The sequence below is a fragment of the Diorhabda sublineata genome, chromosome Y, assembly GCF_026230105.1.
Source record: "Diorhabda sublineata isolate icDioSubl1.1 chromosome Y, icDioSubl1.1, whole genome shotgun sequence".
Lineage (NCBI taxonomy): Eukaryota > Metazoa > Arthropoda > Insecta > Coleoptera > Chrysomelidae > Diorhabda > Diorhabda sublineata.
Genome location: NC_079486.1, coordinates 1,131,088 through 1,152,508, shown reverse-complemented (window position 1 = coordinate 1,152,508; position 21,421 = coordinate 1,131,088).

Sequence of the window (21,421 nt, the reverse complement as noted above, 5' to 3'; positions counted from 1 at the left end):
GACCAAATAAATTCAACATTTTTCTTCAATAAATTGTACAAAGGCTGAAGTACTGAGGCCATGTTAGGTATAAATTTATTATAAAAATTCACAAACCCCAAAAATGATCTAAGTTGAGTAAAATTTTGAGGTACTGGAGCTTCAGCAATCGCTCTAACTTTATCTTCACTTGTATGCAATCCGTATTTATCAATTGTGGTACCCAAATATCGTACTGAGTTTTTGAAAAATTCACATTTGTCTAATGCTACCGTAAGATCACTTTTTTGTAACCTATCCAAAACTTTTTCCAGTAATTAAAATGTCATCTAAAAAACAAACAACCCCATCTAAACCTGCTAAGATTTGATTATTCTTTGAAACATTGCTGGAGCACTAGCAATACCAAAAGGTAAACAATTATAACTAAATAACCCCTTTGGAGTATTAATAGTTGTTAATTTCTTTGACTCATTGTCTAACTCAATCTGCTGATATGCTTGAGAAAGATCAATTTTTGAAAACTCAACTCCGCCTTGTAGATTAGAAAATAATTCCTCAATACGGGGCAATGGGTATTTATCAATTAACAATACAGGATTAAGAGTAATTTTATAGTCACCACAAATTCTGATGGTTCCATTTTTCTTAGCTACTGGTACAATGGGTGTTGCCCAACTGCTGTATGATACTGGGCTCAAGATCTTTTCAGTTACAAGTCGGTCTAGTTCCGCCTCAACTCCTCGGCATACGGCAAAAGGAATGAAACGGGCTTTGCAAAACATGGGCTTGGCTCCCTCTTGCATATCCAGTCGCAGAGCACCTCCATTAAATTTACCCAAGGAAGGAGAAAATACTTTAGAATACTTCTTTGATAACATTTTCTTTATCTTAATTACATTATTTAAATCCTCAATTTGTAGTAAGTTTTCATTTTTATCAATTAAATTATTAATGCTATTTACACTTAGTTTAAATAAATTGAAAAAGTCTCTACCCAATAACGGAGGGCCCCCATTTGAAATTATATACAACCGTATTGTTTCTGTTTTTAAAGTAAAGGTCACTTTTACCTCAATAAATCCCAAAGGATGAATACTTGAACCATCATAACTTGCCAAAGTTTTGCTGGTTCGATAAACAATGAACTTATTCAAATGTTTTTCTCTAAATTGTTCAGAAATTACAGAGACCGAGGCCCCTGTGTCCAATTGAAAAGTAAACAGTTGCTTGTTTATTGTTATTTCAATTGTAATTTCATCATTTGAAGCAGATAAATTAAAAATGTGATCAAACTTACTGGTTTCATCATCAGATGATAAATCAGAATTATTATTATCTAAAAAATAATTACCCCTCTTAAGTTTTTTCTGGCAAATATTGGCTAAGTGGCCTATTTCATTACAAAAATTACAAAAATAATTTTTAAAAACACACTTATCTTTGTTATGTCCTGTTTTTCCGCAGACCTCGCAGCTGACCTTATTGACATTTGACGCGTTGACAGGTTGGCGTCGACGTGGGCCGGCTCTATCTTGCGAGCTCCGCTCAAATTTGTTTGCTGTCGGTAGTTTCCATTTTGTGGTACAGGAAACTGACGTGGTCTTCGCTGCGGCGGCGCCGACCCCCTGTTGCCAAATCCTCTTCCTCCTCGTTGATGCACATGGTCTTGATAGAAAATTTCTTTTTTCACGGTTACGTCATGTTGATTTCTTACAATACTGGCTATCTCCACTGCTCTGTCGAGGGAAATTGTCACCTTTTCTTCAAATAGTCTCTCCAGGACCTTGGTATTATCCATCCCCATGATGAACTTGTCTCTGAGCAACGCTTCTAATTCAGTTCCGAAATCACATTTTGAAGCCAGGTTACGTAGTCTTGCGGCCCATTCAGCGGCCGTTTCAACACGACTCTTCGTGGCTTCATAAAACTTCTGGCGTGCTGCAAAGGCACTGGTTGTTGTTTTAAAATGTTTGTCGAAAAGCTTAATTAAGTCCTTGTAGGTCTTCGTTTCGGGCTTATTTGGAACACACAGGCTATAAATCAATCTGTAGGCATCTTCGTCGCATGCATTCAGCAAAAGAGCACGTTTTACTTCTGAATCCGTAATGCCGTTTGCAATAAAATATTGCTCTAGCCTGGCGCTAAAAATCGACCAATCGGAATCTTTGGCCGAAAACTCTGTTAGCTTACCAATAGCTGAAGATGTAGCAGGAGTAGAAGGATTTTCTTGTGCCATGCCGACAATAACCATGTGCAACTTGCGCGAAACTTCCGGACAATTTCTCAACCAAAAAAAAATAATATACGCGTTTCCGTTTTACCTCGTCGCCAATTGTAATGTCTTGATTAGGGTTGAGCAAAAGTACCACGAGTGAAAACTCACTTTATTAATTAAAAAAGAAACAATTCGAAATTAATATTACAATGTGTTCAATCTGACAACCGTGTATTCGATGTTAACGGTTCAACGATTCGAATAGAAGAGAGAGGCGAACTCCTACTACAATAAGGAAAACGTGCATGCACACAATAAAAATAACTCTTAAACGTCTGCGTTAAATATTCGAAATATCATATCAAGAAGAAGTAATAAGGGTTGCCTATGCTTATTGGAACAAATTAAATATTTGATGTGGAATACATTACACATGGTAAACGAAACTGTGTTTGAGAAAGCTTTCTGAAAGGATGAGATCTGATATCAGCTCTTTTGGATTCCCTCTAATTAATTAAAAGTCCAATTTCAAGAATTATTTCGAGATAAATTGTACAGTCCTAAAGCTCAACTCTCCTCAGAATCAAAAATAAAGATTAATAACGTCATAAGCTCGAATTCAGTACCAAAATGGATGGTGCTGAACAACGCGCGGTGATTTAATTATTGAGTTAACCTCAAATCAAAAGTTCGTAGGTTTAAATAATCTACAAATGAACATTTTTGTAATTTGGAAAATCCTTTCTGTTCAAGGAACGTCAATTATTTAATTCTTTTTTTTTGATTGAGTAATTTAAAAATGGTAATGACTGCGCGTCGTCGTTTTATAACCCAACAGCTCCGACATGATTATTAACATATAATAGTTGGAAAACTCAGTTTTGTGATCAGGTATATTTCTGACAAAACAGCCTTGGAAATCGCGCGCGGAGTTGTGCATACAAAAGCTAATAGTTTCCCTCGTTAACACAGTTATAATAATTTAAAATCCCTTATAGGTCAAAGTCCCGCAGATTTTTCTACAAATTGAGGTCATTGTACCAAACATCCGTACGAAAAATATTTTTTTAGTCTGTTATAATCGAATTTTAAGCAAAAATCTATCATGTACCCCCCGAGTTTTTTTTAAATTTTGGAAAATACGAAATAGGTTATAAGTGACCAAATTTAATTGCTTGCGAATTTTTTTTGAGGGGCTGTTTAAAGTCAAAAGTTTAGGTTACATTTATGTAAGAAACAATGAAAAAAGAGAATGAAAATAAAAGTTGGATGATCGAGAATAATGATCCAAAGATATTAGATGGTGTGAAAATTGATTTGGAAAGAAAAGGGATGAGAAACTAGGGGTTAATAAGTATGGATATGTACAAATGGAAGGTATTGGTAAATAAGCTTAAGTTTGAGGATGAACATACCTTGAAAAGGGCTTGAAAAGAAACTTCCGGAGTTATTAGTAATACAAATAATCGTAATAGTTTAAGAAATTGTATAATAATGATTCTGAATATCTACATTCTGTGCTTCAATTAACAAAACTGTTTCGCTATTCTTAGTTTTATCCTTAACATTGTCTTTGTTATAAGAAAATTCATTATCTTCAGACGTATCGTAATTAATAGATGTAATAACACCGTCCGATTGCATTTTAAATCTCTTCATACTTCGATGTTTGATGTTTTCTTCTTTGGTAGCTTCGGGTTTTGGTTTGGAATTATCTCGAGCGCTCGAACTCGTTGGGACGCTACTACAATCGGTATTACTATCCGTAGCGGGTGTATCGTTTCTCAAATTTTCCATAATTTTACGTTTATAACTCAAAGGGCCTGGTTTAATTGCATCGCAAAAGCAACGCTTCTCTTTTCTCAACCTAGACATATTGGTTTTGAATTTATATCAATATTTGACATACAAACGCGTTAATGTCAAATTTACCTAACATAACCCCAAAAAAACATTTTGTTTATTACAATTGATTATTTGTATCCAACATACTTATTATAACCTTGAAATATTCTTCTTCTTTTTTATACTAATAAAAATAAATGGATTTCCCCCCAAAAAAGTATTAAAAGTCTACAAGCTATATAAATGTATTGAAATCCTCCAGGGACTCCCGGAGTTCGAATGGTGGCTTTCCGGATTTCGAGATAACTAATGTAAATACATACAAAGGAACCCAATCTTTATGTGGGATTTCTCCAGATCCTCGTCTTCTGTTCCATACGCTTCCTGGTGGTATCTGACACCTCCAGAGAATATAGATAGAGCATCAAGCATCTTCTAGGTGTCTTTCTTATTACATTCGACATATTTTCTCTGATTTTAACTTCCCGGAAGAGTTTTGCCTGCGTAGATTGTCCCAGTAATTTCTATATACCACCATCTTCAACGGTTCCTCTATGGATCTATAGCTGATACCACAGACGGATTCAGGTTCTATAAAGGGTATGCCCGCCACTATTTTAGAGATTCTGTCAGTTATTTCGTTACCCTCTAATACAGTATGTCCCCGAATCCATTGCAGGGTAGTAGGTTAGATATTAGAGCTCTAATCGCTGCTTAATTGAAAAATGCTTGATTTTCTGCCCAGATTTCCAGAGTATTTGATACATTGATAGTTTCCTTAAAGCCATATTTCAGGTTTGGTTATTTTTTTTGCTAATCCTTCTCTGAACGTTCTAACGTTGTAATTCAATTCTTAGGATGTCGTATTTAAGAATATTTTCTTCTAAAGTTTAGTAAAGAGATTCAAGGACGTTGATATATAAACATAAAGTTTTATCACGTTTTCGAACCGCCTTTCCAGTCAGCAAAAGACGATGTAGACTAGTTTCAATTTTACATGACATATACGTTTTCAATTTGCATCGCGCCATATCTTATAACTAGAAAATACACGTGAGTAGCGTTCAACTTAAATAATCGATTTTCTAAGTGGAATTAAATGATTATAGTACAAGATGTAAATTTCAACCATTTTCATACTTATTTGATGCAGTTTAAGCATCATTTTTATGACGATTCACACTTAGTCCACTACTAAACTTCTAATACGAAAAAATAATCAAGACAGTGGGTTTTAAACGGTAGAAATGCTCAAGAAGGCAGTTTAGTTAGCTGGAAAAAAGATATGTATATGTTTTAATCATCAGTTGTAGTAATTACAGAAAAATGAAAACTATAAAATGCTCTGAATTGATTTAGAGATGTAATGTTTGGAAATTTATGAAAATATTAAAAATTATTTTCAAAAAAAAAAGAAATAAACTTGTACGATATTAAAGAAAAATGAAAATAAAGTGGTTGACTGTGTTTTTATGTGAAAAACTAATTTGATTTGCATACATATATAGAACGGTCTAAACAAACGTGTTTTTTTGATATTGAAATTACATAAAAACTTCTATAAATTAATCCTACAGAATATGATTTTTTTTTCCTTTATAGAACAGTAAAAAGTGGAAAGATATAACTACATAATGAACATTTTAGAGTATGATATGAAGTTGTAGACAATTGTAATTGCCGTGAAAACATACTTCGTTCTTTAAACTTCGTAATTTTCGGTCTGACTATTTACCTAAGCTTTACCCCAAACGCGTCGTCTCTTAACCACGAGAATTAGAAAGTTTTCACACTAAAAAGTTTCCAATAAATACCAACAAAACTAGTTGAATTTCAACTAAAAATCTCAAGTTCATCTACGATTTTTTTCTCAGGATTCTTTTCTGAATAATTACATCAAAAACAATTTAAGATAATTCCATATTCGATTTTCATCATAATTCCTCATGAAGATTTGACAAAACTCCAAACGTCTCTCCGAATCTACTCTTAAGAGCTCGTGAAGAAGTTGAAACTTGATGGAGGAGTTTGTCCGAGTTGTCCAAGGATCAAAAACCTTCTGAAGAAATCCCAAAAATATGTAACCATTGAAGGTTATTACCTTATATTCGAACCGCCCTCGTATTAAAAGTTTACAATTCATCAACACATAAATCTTGGTTGATAATTTTTGAAACAAAAAAAAATAATAGTTCGATGAAAAACGATTTATCTCGATTTCTGGCAGTCTTATAGAAGTCTTATAGAAAAAAGTTAAATGACAAAGTTGTGAAAAATTAAAATGTCTATAACTTTTATTTCCACATTTTTTTCACATAAACTCAAAATTTAATCGAAATTTGTATTTGCTTTTTACGTGAAAAAAACCCACACTCTAATATCTAGTTCTACAACAATAATTGACAGTTTATTTATCAAAATTGACAGATCTGTTTTGACACCTGTCATAATTACTGATTCGTTTACTATAATAATGAACATGAATATATTGAGAAGAAGAACCAGAGATACTTCCACGCAAACGGATTGTACATTCCCCATTGTACTTTTTGAGAAATTACCTCGAGTACCACCAATACATTCTTTACGTAAAAAAAGTCGTAATACCAAAGATTCAATCGTTATAACTAAAAGTAAATAGTGCGTAAATCGTTCTCAACATATAGAGGGTGATGAATTTTAGGTTGGAACTCAACAACAACGAAACTACCATTTTTTAAAATAAATTTTACACTGTTAAATATTTTTCTTTGACTTTGTTTAAAGTAAGACTTACTCGTTACTTTTATTTATGTTTTTGTATGTTATAGACGTTCTTTTATTAAATTTTTAATACTAACTACATATTTAGTTTGATGTTCGTCTATTTTTCGACATTATTTCAATTTAATTTTTGAAATACTGATAAAAAATTGACGTTTTCGAAAAAGCTTTCGAAAAATCAGATATCTATGCGGGAGGTTTCGAGGGCCTAAATGCTCTTAGAATAAACAGTTTATCTTCAGTTTTTGAAGATAATATAATTTGGTTATCGAAACGCGCGTCAATCTATATCGGCGTGAACAATCTATTTAGTCTGTTTGGTTATATAGCCATTACTTTTTATAAATAAATCCCTTGAAGTACGCTGTATATCAAAATAAACTTGTACATTTCGTATACACATGTAATGAATTAACAAAATAATTCATTTACTTTTATGAATTGAGAAACGTAATTGGCTAAAAATCGATTATGATCAATTATTCAAGTGGTAATCGTTTTGATTGTCAAGATATGCCAAAGCGTTTCATTACACAATGAAATTCGAATGTCCAGAAAAGTGGCTTAAAATATAAGGAGTAGACATGTCTAGGTCAGGCTAGGTACTTTTGGGAGCACCCACTCCACTGAAAATTTCTCTAAATCGACCTCGTTGAGAAATTTTTTATTCGGAATATTTTTCGCAACGTATTTTATTTTGGGGGATATTTTATGTCTAACGGAGTGTAAAACTTTACGTTGTATACGTTTTTATTAATTTTGTTGTAACTGTTCATTAAATTAGATCGTTGAATACAATCTATTGTTGATTTGATAGTCGAAATTATTTTATTTTGAAAATGGACGTTCACATGTATAGTTTGATGAATAAAATAATCTTGGATCTTATTTAGTCCATTTATATCTGGTACATAGAAATCCACAAACACTTTTTTATGATAACTGACAATTTATTTTTGGAAAAAACAAAACAAATTTCGTTTGTTTTTTCGAATACGACAGTTCTGAAAACCAAATGTCGGTTTATTTTTGAAAAACAAAGTTTCTGAAGACCAATTTTGGTTTGTTTTTAAAAATAAAGTTTCTTCAAACAAAATTTGGTTTCTAATTGCAGAAGAAAGCCTCTTGTGACAATATTTTTTTTGTTTTCGAAAAACGAAGTTTCTAAAGACGAATTTTGTTTTTTATCGAAATGGCATTTCCCGAAGTCAAATTTTGGTTTGCTTTTTGAAAAACAAAGTTTCTAAAGACGAATCTCAACTTATTTTTGGAAAATTGAAGTTTGTATAAACAAATTTTGATTTCTAATTGAAACAGAAGTCTCTTAAGACAAATGTCTAGCTAAATCGACAACATTCACAAATATACTGATTGATTCGCGTTTATATAACCATGTTGTCGTCTTCAAAAACTTTAGTTAAACATTTCAGTGGATTATCATTATAACAATCGTCGTTTTATATAAACTCCTTTCATTCAATATATTTATTTTCGTAATCACATCGACAATCGTTCTATTGGTAACATATTTTGCGAGTCCAGATTGAAAGAGATAAAAAAAAGTTATTTTCTGACGTATATTCCATATATCTGACGATAAAACGGGAATGGTTTGGAAGTTGATACGGGACCTCGTTGTAATGCGGCCAATTTACGGTTTTCTGATGACGATGATCCCCTAAAACAGCGTCGGGAATAACTCCTAAACTAAGTAATCTTATGGTAGAACTGAGACAGTGTTTAATTTGAAATTGCAATGAAAAAAATATCGACTTGACCCATTTCGTTAAACCACAAACTGAAAATGCGCGAGAAAGACTCATTAAGTAAATAAAAAAGAAGTAAAAAGAGTTAAACCAAATAAAAAAAGGACGAAAGTATGGTCAAATCGTTTGACATAGATAAATCAACAACAACCAATGAAAATAAAACATTTTGGGTGTCCCATACTCCCCACTAAAATCCTCCAATCATATTAGAATAAAACACCACAATATGTTATGCGTAGTGAATAACTCTCAAAACAAACTTTATTAAAAACGTTAGAGCAACTTTATTGGGATAAATAAATGATAGTTATACTTTAGCCCAACTTTATTGGGATACATAAATGATAGTTATACTTTAGCCCAACTTCCTGGGGATACATAAAGGATAGTTATACTTTAGCCCAACTTTATTGGAATACATAAATGATAGTTATACTTCAGCACAACTTTATTGGGATACATAAATGATAGTTATACTTTAGCCCAACTTTATTGGGATACATAAATGATAGTTATACGCTAGCTCAACCAGGTTTGAATCACAGTCCCACCAAGTTTAGGACACTTAGTCCATGTCTGGGCCTATACTGGACCCATCGTAAAATCCCATATGGAAACAATAAGATGGTTTGATTATGGAGCTCCTCGAGGAAGTCTTGAGATTGAAATTTGTTATAATACACGTATATACAAACATAATTTTATAATAAAACTGAATTTGCATTACAAGTAATTTCGTATTGAAACAGGAGAAAATTCTCTTTCGAATATATCCTTGGAGAAACGGGCAAAACTACACACAAACTCGATATTCTTTGGGGATGAACAAAATATTCGCAAGAGTTATTATGAAATGTTAAATTTCTGTTACGAAGCTTTATCGAATTGAAATGCCCGCTTTTTTTGCTTAACGATTTGACAAGTGCTATTCGATAAATGTAACATTCATTCCAATGATATATCAACAAACGGAAACTTCACTTATTTACTTACAAAGTTTTCTCTGACTAATTTTAAAAAAATCAATTGTAACTTTATTCGATTTAGTTACTCCAAGGAATTAATTTTTTGTGTACTGTTGTTGTTTATTCATACTTTTGAATAATCAACTGATTCTGAAAATTAAATATTTCGATGTTTACCTGGAAAAGTTGTTTACTATTCAGTTCGCGGGGAAGCGTTAATTATCTTTTGAGATTTTCGTTATTGCACGAACAGCTTTATAAATTCAAAATCCAGTTTGTTTTTTGTTAATTTTTTTCGCGCGATTTATGAGTTATTTGATCACAATTCCCAGAAAAAATATAAAAGCTCCTTAATAATATTTTTTATCGTGAAACAAGTCAATTAAAGATCAAACAAGACAATCCAAACAATTTTTATAGCCGTTTATTGTATTTATTTTTGTAAAAAATTCACATGGTAAACGAAGCTGTGTTTAAGAAAGCTTTCTGAAAGGATGAGATCTGATATCAGCTCTTTTGGATTCCCTCTAATTAATTTCAAGCATTATTTCGAGATAAATTGTACAGTCCAAAAGCTCAACTGTCCTCATTATCAAAAATAAAAATTAATATGTATCGGGTTGAACAACGCGCGGTGATTTAATTATTGAATTAACCTCAAATCAAAAGTTCGTAGGTTTAAATTGTCCACAAATGAACATTTTCGAAATTTGAAAAATCCTTTCTGTTCAAGAAACGTCAATTATTTAATTCTCCTTTTTGATTGGGTAATTTAAAAATGGTAATGACTGCGCGTCGTCGTTTTATAACCCAACGGCTTTTGGGATGCTATTACGTTCAAACGAATACCAGTCCAAAACTCAAAATTTAATTAATTTGATTAAACTTAATACCGGAATTGTCAGAAATATCATGAGGCTTTAAATACTAAGATTTCAGTTTTGTGGTCACGTATATTTCAGACACAACAACCTGGGAAATCGCGCCAGAGTTGTGCATACAAAAGCTAATAGTTTCCCTCGTTAACACAGTTATAATAATTTAAAATCCCTTACGGCTCAAAGTCCCGTAGATTTTTCTACAACTAGAGTTCATTGTACCAAACATCCATAAGAAAAATAATTTTTTAGTCTGTTTTTTTAAAATTTTGGAAAATACGAAATAGGTTATGTCACCAAATTTAATTGCTGTGAATTTTTTTTGAAGGGCTGTTTAAAGTCAAGAGTTTATGTTACATTTTAGAAAGGAACAATGAAAAAAGAGAATGAAAATAAAAGTTGGATGATCGAGAATAATGAACCAAAGATATAAGATGGTGAGAAGATTGATTCGGAAAGAAAAGTGTTGAAAAACTAATGGCTAATAACTATGGATAGGTACAAATGGGAAGTATTGGTAAATAAGCGTAAGTTTGAGGATGAACTTACCTTGAAAATGGCTTGAAAAGAAACTTCCGGAGTTGGTAGTAAATACAAATAATCATAATAGTTTAAGAAATTGTATAATAATGATTCTAAATATCTCGAGCGCTCGAACTCGTTGGGACGCTACTACAATCGGTATTACTATCCGTAGCGGGTGTCTCATTTCTCAAATTTTCCATAATTTTGCGTTTATAACTCAAAGGACCCGGTTTAGTTGCATCGCAAAAGCAACGCTTCTCTTTTCTCAACCTAGACATATCGGTTTTCAATTTATATCAATATTTGACATACGACCGAGCTAATGTCAAATTTAACTAACATAACCTCAAAACAACATTTTGTTTTTTACAATTGATTATTTGTATCCAACATACTTATTATAACCTTGAAATATTCTTCTTCTTTTTTTTACGTCTGAGCGGTGTCAGATTCAATTAGACACTGTTTGAATCGGATTGCAGAGTCTAAAAATGCTAATAAAAATAAATGGATTTCCCCAAACAAAAAGTAATAAAAGTCTACAAGCTATATAAATGTATGGAAATCCCCCACGGACTCTCGGAGTCCGGATGGTGGCTTTTCGGATTACGAGATAACTAATGTAAATACATACTGAGGAACCCAATCTTTATGTGGGATGTCTACAGATCCTCGTCTTCTGTTCCATACGCTTCCTGGTGGTATCTGACACCTCCAGAGAATACAGATAGAGCATCAAGCATCTTGTAGGTGTCTTTATCATAATAAAAAACAAACAATAATATCTCCTTTGCATAAAAAAGTACCTACTCAATTCTCAATGAAAAGTATATCAATCAGTTGTTCAACAGTTTACAGACTAAGTACCTAATCATTATAATTACCTAATTATAAAATAATCTTTCTGGCTTTCTGAGTGGCAAATTTATCAATCATTTCCGTAAAACCTATTTTTTCACAGATTTCGAATTTAATTTGAAGAGAGATTTTCTTCGAAGAGTCACTCTATTTTTCATAATACTCATATTTTTTCTTGGGCTTCATCAGTGTATCAAAATCAGAATTGCTGAGATTTTCTGCAAAGTTTCTAATTTTGTTGGAACCTTAATACCAATGACATTATAAGAACATTTTTCTTGTTGGTTACAAGAGTTATTCATACTTTCAGAAGCACTTAAAGTTCCGGGTGAGTGAAATAATAGAGAGATATACATGAATTTTTTTATAAAAATTTCAAATATTGTTGAGCTCCAAAACTATTGATACGTTTACCTCCGTGCCCTTGCTGTTCTTCACGCGAGTTTTTTTGGATAGATAGTTAATTCAGATTTAATCAATATATTTAATGTGTATAAAAAAAGTTGTTTAAATAACTTTTTGGTGTATAAATATAGTAATAAAAAACACTGCATATTGACATGTGCAGTGTTGTCGTTTCAGTTGGCAAGTGGGAAATTCAAAAAGTGATGGACTTATCGATCTAGCTTTGTAATCACTATTTGAGAAGAGGTGATTCATTAGTATTAGATATTGTCAACCTCTTAAAAGCATTTATCTTGTGTAAATCATACTCATCAATATGCATATTAAATGCATATTCTGTATTTTACATCAGTCTGAAAGATCCGTTTCATCTAAATTTTCCTAAATTGAACTATTACACTCATCTGAAACTTTAAGTGCTTTCAAGAGTGAGTCTCTCTTATAACAAATAATAAAAATGTTCTAATAATGTGACTGATATTGAGGTTCCAATAAAAAACAAAAATCGGAAACAAACATGAATACTGATGAATTACCCGAAGCAAGGGACCTATTGGGTACTTCATTTTGCAAGGACAAGGAAAAACTAATTTACAAAAAAAATGCATGAATTTATTCATGAAAGTGGGGACAGATTTTTAAAATTTAAATTCTTAAAAACATTTTTTTATCATCCCACCACCTATGAAAATCTTTTTATACCTCCCAATCCTATCGTATGGTTTAATTATTTAGTAATGTTGTTCGACTTCGAGATAATGAAGGAGTTACAGCGGAAAAGGATTTAAGGGATCTCAAATATTTGAGTTTATCTACTCGATTCATTTAAGAGATACCAAAATTTAAATTGTCCACAGTATCCAGTACAAGATGAGTAATTATTGAGCTTACCACTGAATTTGGAAGTTGTTCTAATTCAGTCTGAGTAATGATAGTCTTTCTTTCAAGAAATAGTCCAAATGGATCAAATTACATATTTTGTTCAATGCCTTTAGTGAGTTTACTAATTCAATCAACTGACGATCTTAAATCAAATTATACTCGTAATATTTTTTTGTTTTGTACAAAACAATAGAGACTAACGGAGAACATCGAAACAGGCGTCAGACAGTGTAATAGTAAGTGTGGTAAAAGTAGTAGTACATGTCTTGGATTTCTCGATGTAAGTATTCTCTTATCTTCTTTTACTTTCGTGATATGTTCATTTAACAAATTTTGGGCAGCTGTGTGTATGTCCTCGGTGTCGATTCTTTGTACAGTCAACCAATCAACATGTATACCATAAGTTTTTACATATATTTATTGTATTTAAATATTTACCTCTATTATTCGATTCACTTTAACAATTTTGTTTTCTATAAGCATTTTCATTAGCCATTCGAAGTATTATCTGATGTGGAGTTGTCAGTATTGGTATTGCCATTTGTTTTCTTAATGTTTCTTTTATACTTGTCAATTTGTCACTGTCACAATCAAACGAAGACTACGAAGAACAAGAAGAAGAAGAAGAGAAGCAAGGAGTAGAGGAGGATAAAAAAGAGAACGTGGACGAAGTATAAGGAGAATAGCAGAAAGATACTTTTGAATGGCGATGCCGTGATTTTTAAAGGAATTTTCTGTCGGAATGCAAATTACCGTTCTAATTTTTGATAACAATTTCTTAATTTTCTCAATAAAGTTTGTTGAAAAATCCCATTTTTTCATTAGTTTTATGCAAATCATTATCTTCTTCTTCTTCTTCTTCTTGTAGTAGGACGAGGTACTGTCAGGTCTGTCATCTGCCCTCTTGTGACGCCGATGTCCAGCTATCGTACCAGCGTTTTGGGGGCCTACCGATTGGGCGTCTTGTGTCTGGTTTCTGTGTTTTGGCCCATTTGGCAATCCGTTCTGGAGCCATTCGTTCTACATGGTCTCTCCATTGTCGGCGTCTTGTTCTTACCCATCTAACGACATCTTGTACTCCCAGTTCTCTTAAGGTATCTGTGTTGGGTATTCTATCGTGGAGTGTGGTACCCTTTATTGTTCGTAATATCTTCATCTCTGCTGTTGTCATTTTTCTCTTTGTTTGTGTTGTGTCTGCCCTTGTTTCTGCGGCATAGGTTAGTATGGGTCTGATACAGGTCTTGTAGATTCGCGTCTTACTTTCTATGCTCTAATATTTCTTTCTCCATATAATGTCCCGTAAATATCCCGATATTCTAGCTGCTTTCTTGATCTGCTTATCTACCTCGTCCGTTATGTTTCTACTGCTCGTTGTTTCTACGCCTAAGTAGTTGAAATTCATTACTTGCTCTATAATGCGCTCATTTACTACCAACTTGCATCTTATTGGGTCTTTGGATATTACCATGCTTTGTGTTTTCTCGCATGAGATTTGCATGTTAAGTATCTGTGCCGTCAGGTTAAATTTATGAAGGAGGCGTTGTAGATCGTCTTTCGCTCTCAATTATTTGGTCCATTATTACGTTGAAAAGGCATGGGCTGAGGCTATCTCCCTGTCTTATGCCGGATGAGACTTTGAGTTCTCTTGTTAGCCCACAGTCTGTTTTTATTCTTGTTTTGGTGTTTATGTTAAGTTGCCTTACTAGATTTGTATAATGCTTCTTGACGCCTTTTTGGTTTAGTCGGTGGATTACATCGTTGAGTTTTACTCTATCGAATGCTTGCTTTAGATCTACGAAACATGTGTACATGGGTTTATTGTATTCTATAGATTTCTCTATCAACTGGCGTAATATAAATATTGCGTCTATAGTGGATCTGTTTAGGCGGAAGCCTTGTTGCTCTTCTGAGATGCCTACCTTAGCAGTTATCTTATTTGCAAGTATCTTGGTAAATAACTTTAACACACTACTAAGTAGCGTTATGCCTCTGTAATTCTTCGGATCTGATTTTAAACCTTTCTTGTATATAGGTATAGTTATACTAGTTCTCCATTCTTCGGGTATTACTCCAGTTCTTTCTATTTTATTGTACAGTTTTATTAATTCTTTTTCGATTTCTGGGCCCCCGTTCTTCAGTAGTTCATTTGGGATATTGTCTGTACCTGGTGATTTTCTATTCTTTAGTTTCTTTATGGTTGTTTGTACTTCTTCTAATGTGATGGTTTCTTCCTGTTCGTTTGGGGAGGGCGGGTTTGCGACTTCTTCGTCCTTGCTTCCGTTGTTTTCATATAGGATCTCAAAATGTGCTGCCCATGTTTCCTGATTTATATCATTTATCACTACCTCCTCGTTGATTGGTTTCTTCCTTTTTCGTATCATGTTCCATATTTTTTTCTGGCCTCCGGACAAATCATGTTCCATTTCCACTGAGAAATTTTCCCAGTATGTTTTTTTCAGTTCTTTTATTGTGTTGGTTGTTCTATTCCTCACTCTTTTATAGGCTTCGTATTCTTCCTGTGTTCTATTGGTAATGTATTTTATGTACCCTTCCTTTTTTTCATTTGCCAGTTCCTTAATTTCTAGAGTGAACCAGGGTTTATTCTGTATTCTATTCGTGTCTATTGTTCTTTCTCCTAGGGATTCCTTTGCGCTGTTCTTTATGTTATTCTTTAGTTTCTCCCAGGCGGCTTCTACGTTGTCGGTTTCTTTTATAGGGTTTTGGACAATTTTTTCGCGGAGTCTGTTTTGATAGAGGTATTTAATGCTTTCATCCTTAAGCGACTCTATATTAAATTTCGATACGTAGTTGGATGTTTTTCTTTTCTTTATTATGTGGGATACGCGGTATTTACACAATACTAAACCGTGTTGGGTGCCGATGTTAATACCTGTACGTCAAGTATCTGGGAGGGGTGGACTTTCCTGTTTGTAATTATGTAGTCAATAGTTGATTTTTGGCTTTTCGTGTTAGCGAAGGTGTACTTTTGTTGTTCCTTATGATCAAAATATGTGTTGTTGATACGTAATTCGTTGAGGGCGCATACATCTATCAATATATCTCCGTTATCATTCACTGCTCCTTCGTTGAAACTATGCATGATTCCTGGGATAACTGTGTTCCCAATTCTTGAGTTGAAGTCGCCCATAATAAACACTTTGTCTATACTGGGTATAGCTTGCAAGGCATCAAAAAAAGCTTCCCTTTCTTCTTTCGGTTTGCTTACATCAGGTGCATATATACTTAGTAGGTGTGTACATTCGTCGGCCAGCTCTACTGTTATCTGTATGATGCTATGACTTATATACTGTACTTCCTTAATACCTTTTTCAAATTTTTTATTCACTAGTAACCCTACTCCTCCCCGTGCTCGCAAGTTCTTATCGACTCCACTATAAAGCAGTATGTAGTTTTGGTACCTGTGACTGCCATTGCCTTTCTTCTTGGTCTCTGAAAGTGCGCAGAAATCTATTTTGTTTTTCTCTATTTCTACGACCACCTCATAGTCTTTGTTGCTCCATGATGTAATGTTCCAACTTCCGAGTCTTACTATGTTTTCTTTCCATACTCGTTTTTTCCGTTTTCGTGCCGTGTCGTCGTCAATGCTCCGTCCAGTTTCCGAGGCTAACGTGACAGTTCTGTGACTGTTTTATCTTTTTACGAGGGGCAAGTTACTGGCCTCACCCCTTAACCCTCCTCCTTTATCCGGGCTTGGGAGCGGCTGATAGTCAATGGCCTACTCAATCCACCCATCAACCACCCTAGGCGGAGTTGCAAATCAATATTTATGCCAAATTTATTCATTTTCATGCCTTTTCCTTAGATTTCCAAAAAAAATTCAATTATATCGTCTTAAAGCGTCATAAATGTTTATGCCCCTTTCCGTCAATTTGATGCCCAATTCCATTTGGCACAAAAATTCCATAAATATGATTAAATTCATTCATCTGTCAAGCCGATAATTTTTCCTATGTCCAAGCTAATCAATTTTATTTATTTTTCAATAAAACAACTTGAAAATAGCAATTTTTTTCGCGTAATTTCGATGCACAAATCAAAGATTCTCAACATTTTTTTCCGCCACAATAAGGGTAGAATATTGTTGCGTACCTTGAAAAGAATAGAAACAGCAGTTGGTGAATAATTACTAAATAATTACAAAAAATTTGGTTGTTGTATTATACTTGTATTTTCTAAAATTAATATTTATCATAATAGAAGAGTGATAGTATATTGACGAAATTTCGACTGGGAAAATGTGATAATCAATCTGGAAAAATCGGGAGACTAGTACTTGATTTTCAATTTTTACCAGACAGATAGAACTAAGACACTGAATGATCTTACGATAGAATAAAGTGCAGGAAAGCTGTTTCATTAAGGTCAACACGGCTTCGAGCATTTCTATACACCTTGTTTCACACAGTGTCTTTGAACTTTATTTACCTGGCTCAATTCAATCAGAGATATGGACAGTTGCTGTATACTGCAAGAGGTTAAATCTTGGAAATTCTGGTTTGGACTTTCTTAATTATTCCACTCGATTTACTTCAGCGCGAATTTTGAAGCTAGATATACTGTGAAATTTCCTTGGCCGAAACAACTCCCAGTTGCATCTATAATTTCATCTTCTATATAATACGTTTTGGACACAACATGAAACCACCATTTAATAATTGGAATAAGCTTAATTGAGGTGCAATCTGCAAAACGGTTTTTGTTGGCAAAAATCTTGTAGAAACCTATGGATACTTAGCGTCTGTGTGTGAGGTAAATTTTCTTAATTTCAAAACTTTCCCATTTTCTGAAAAATTCTCCTATTCAATGGCAAACAGATACATCATCTAAATAGTTTTAGTTTGAAAATAACAAGGTATAAGACATCAATCAATCCAAAATATGAGTCAAATTCACTTTAGTTCACAATCCAAATTACAAATATAATGATATTAATATTCACTATCTATGGAAATTTAAATACCCGGATCTGATCGACGGTTATTGAACAAAGTCATAGCACATTCTAATCCCAGAGCTTTTGGCGAACATTATTTATCTAATCAAAGTGTATTTCGAACTAGAGTTTCCATAGATAATTCAATTGTTTTATCCTAATTTCACAAAATCTGGTTGCAATTGTGAAGAATCAGCGATCAATGTCCAATTTGGCGAAGAATCAATTGAACTACTCATATTATTTGTTGTTATACTAATAGATGGAGTATTGTCAATATTCTCAGTAGTTCTAGAATCACTAATTTCATTTATTATTTATTCTGCTACTTTTTTATTTTTTTCTGTATCCTTATATTCTGGTTGATTGCGATTGGAGGAAGCCTGATGTGAGAAGTATTTTTCCTTTTATTATTCGATTTCCACGAACTAGTGATCAGTGGCGAAGGACTGCAAATTTTTTTTAGATACATTCTAACAATACTTATTTAAAACAAAAGAGCAGAATACATTTGTACAAACTATAATTATCGAAATTCAATTAGTTTACCTGAATTACAAAATATTTTCTGTAGCTAAGGTGAATATTGATTGTTACTGACATTTTTTAGGGAAATTTGGTTTTTCCTTCGCTGTAAAAACGAGATATTTTTTTATATAGTATATTTGTTTTCTTAGTAGAAAGGTACAGTATTAATTTTTAATAAACGAAAGACAAAGAGTTATTTTCTTCTATTTTTTTTCAAATTTCAAATGACATCGTTAAGATCTGTAAGTAGAATTGTTCACAACATTAAGCATGAGAAACTCAAAGTTATAAAAGTTTTACATTTGATTTTCTAATGATTGCGAACCGAGGAGAACTCGTTAGGCTCTACGTGCTTTTCCGTGGTTCAATAGGGAGGAAGAAATTAATAGAAAACTACCAACCATTCAAAGAGAAGACAACGAATATTGTGGTGAAAATTGTACTGAATAGCGAAGAACCGATTCATCAGCGACCAAGAAGACTATCGGCACACGAAAAAGAAGAAGTAGATAGACAGATAGAGGAATGGGGAATGGTTAAAAGATGGAATAATCAAACCGAGTTGTTCGGATTTCGCTAGTCCTATTGTACTAGTGAGAAAAAAGAATGGCCGAACCAGAATTTGTCTCGATTATCGCAATTTAAACAAAAATATAATACGCGATAGATTTCCACTTCCCTTCGTTGAAGATGTACTAGACAGCTTACAGGGAGCAAGGATAATCAGCACCCTTGATTTGGAAAATGGATTTATTCATGTACCTGTTGAAGCAAGCAGCCCAAAATATTCTTCTTTTGTAACGCCGATTGGTCAGTACGAGTTTAAGGAATGTCCATTTGGAATGTGCAGTAGTCCAGCAGTTTTCCAATGATTCATCGATCATGTCTTCAGGGAGTTGACTGCTAGAATGTACGTTATATACTACATAGACGATGTTATCATCTTTAGTGCGAACGAAGAAGAGGGGATAAAAAGACTGAAACTTTTATTAAAGACAGCTGCAGAATATGGAATATGCAACTATACATGGTTATTGAGCATTCTTTTAGCAGCGATCTAGTGACGATTCGAAGCTTCACCCGATATACTACATGAGTAGAAAGACGACCCCTGCAGTGATGAAGTATACAAGCTATGAGCTCGAAGTACTCGCCATTATTAAAAGTGTGAAGAAATTCAGAATCTACTTGCTAGGAAAGAAATTTAAAATAGTTACAGAATGTAATGCATTCATAAAAACCAGGGAAAAAGGGACCTTACAACAGGAGTTACACGATGGGCCCTGATGCTAGAACAGTATGAAATTGAGTATAGACGAGGTACACAGATTGCGATAAAAAGGATTTTGACTACAGAAGAGTATGAAGATTTTTATTTGGAGCATGATATATTGTATAAATACGATAATGGTTTAAAATTACTTGTCATTCCAAAGAACATGCAGGCTTAAAAAATAATAATAAAAGCCCACGAGAGAGGAAATTTTTGAAAGAAAAAAACAGAAGTAATAAACAAGGAATTTTACATACCAAGACTAAAAGACAAAATAGAAACGATTAAAAATAACGGTAGGTATACCTTATATTATAGAATAAAAAAGAAGGAAAGAAAGAATGAGTGCTTCATCCTGTACAAAAGCTAGAAGGTCCGCTAGAGACGTATCACGTCGACCAATTAGGACCAATGAAATCAACAAAAAAAATTATCAGCACATTTCTGTGGTAGTTGATGACTTTTCCAAATTTGTGTGGCTTTACCCAACAAAATAAACCACGACGAAAGAAGTGACATGATGTCTTGAAAAATAGCGTAAAATATATCACCTCGTCCTGTAGGAAAGAAAGAAGGAATGCTTCATCCTAAAATCAACATAATCAAGCACGACGAAAGAAGTGATTTGGTGTCTTAGTATAAAATATTGGGAAGCCCGTCAAGGATAATATCTGACAGAGGATCTGCGTTCCGTTCTGAAAAATTCGAATCATATTGCCGAGAAGAAAATATTAAACATGTGTTAACAATTTGTGGAGTCCCACGAGGTAATGGAGAAGTGGAAAGGGTAAATAGGACCCTTATACCAGTCTCAACAAAACTCAGATTGGAAGAGCAAGGAAAGTGGTACAAATACGTTGACAAAGTAAACACTGCCTCGAATACCACCTATCAGCGAAGCATAAGTACCACACCCTTTGAAGTATATACAACTGATCCAAAATTGAAGAGAAAATTTTTTGATCCTCACGAAATTGTTAAGGTTAAAGAAAATGATAAATATGACGTTGTTAAAATCGGAGATCACGAGATTATCGCTCTACTCCATCCTACGGCGAAGCACAAATTCTGTAATAAAAGTGTTTTCTCTCTAACCGGCGTTTCAAGCAAAAAAGAACCCTAGACAACCAAGAAATTCTTTTAGTTATTTATTGCGTTATGCAATTCTGTGGTGATACGGGGATATATTGAAAAATTCTTAGCCTACTATAGAACCAAACAAAATTTCAATGTCAAAATGTTTTATTGCGCAACCAGACCTCCACAGCTTTTATTACCTCCTCGTTGGGAGAAAATTTACGACCTATTGAATTTTTTTTCAGTTGAATGGTCAGTAACGTCGAATAGTAATCTCCAGTTATTGTTCTACCCTTATTAAAAAAATCAATCATGATTACTCCATGGCAATCCCAAAAAACTGGAGCAAGAACTTTTCCAGCACATTTTTGGACACGAAACTTCTTAGGTCTGGGAAAACCAGAGTGTCGCCACTCCATCCATTGTTGCTTTGTTTCTGGATTGTAGAAATGTATCCGTCTCATCCATAGTAATAATGGGTTTTAGCCCAATTCGACAGTCT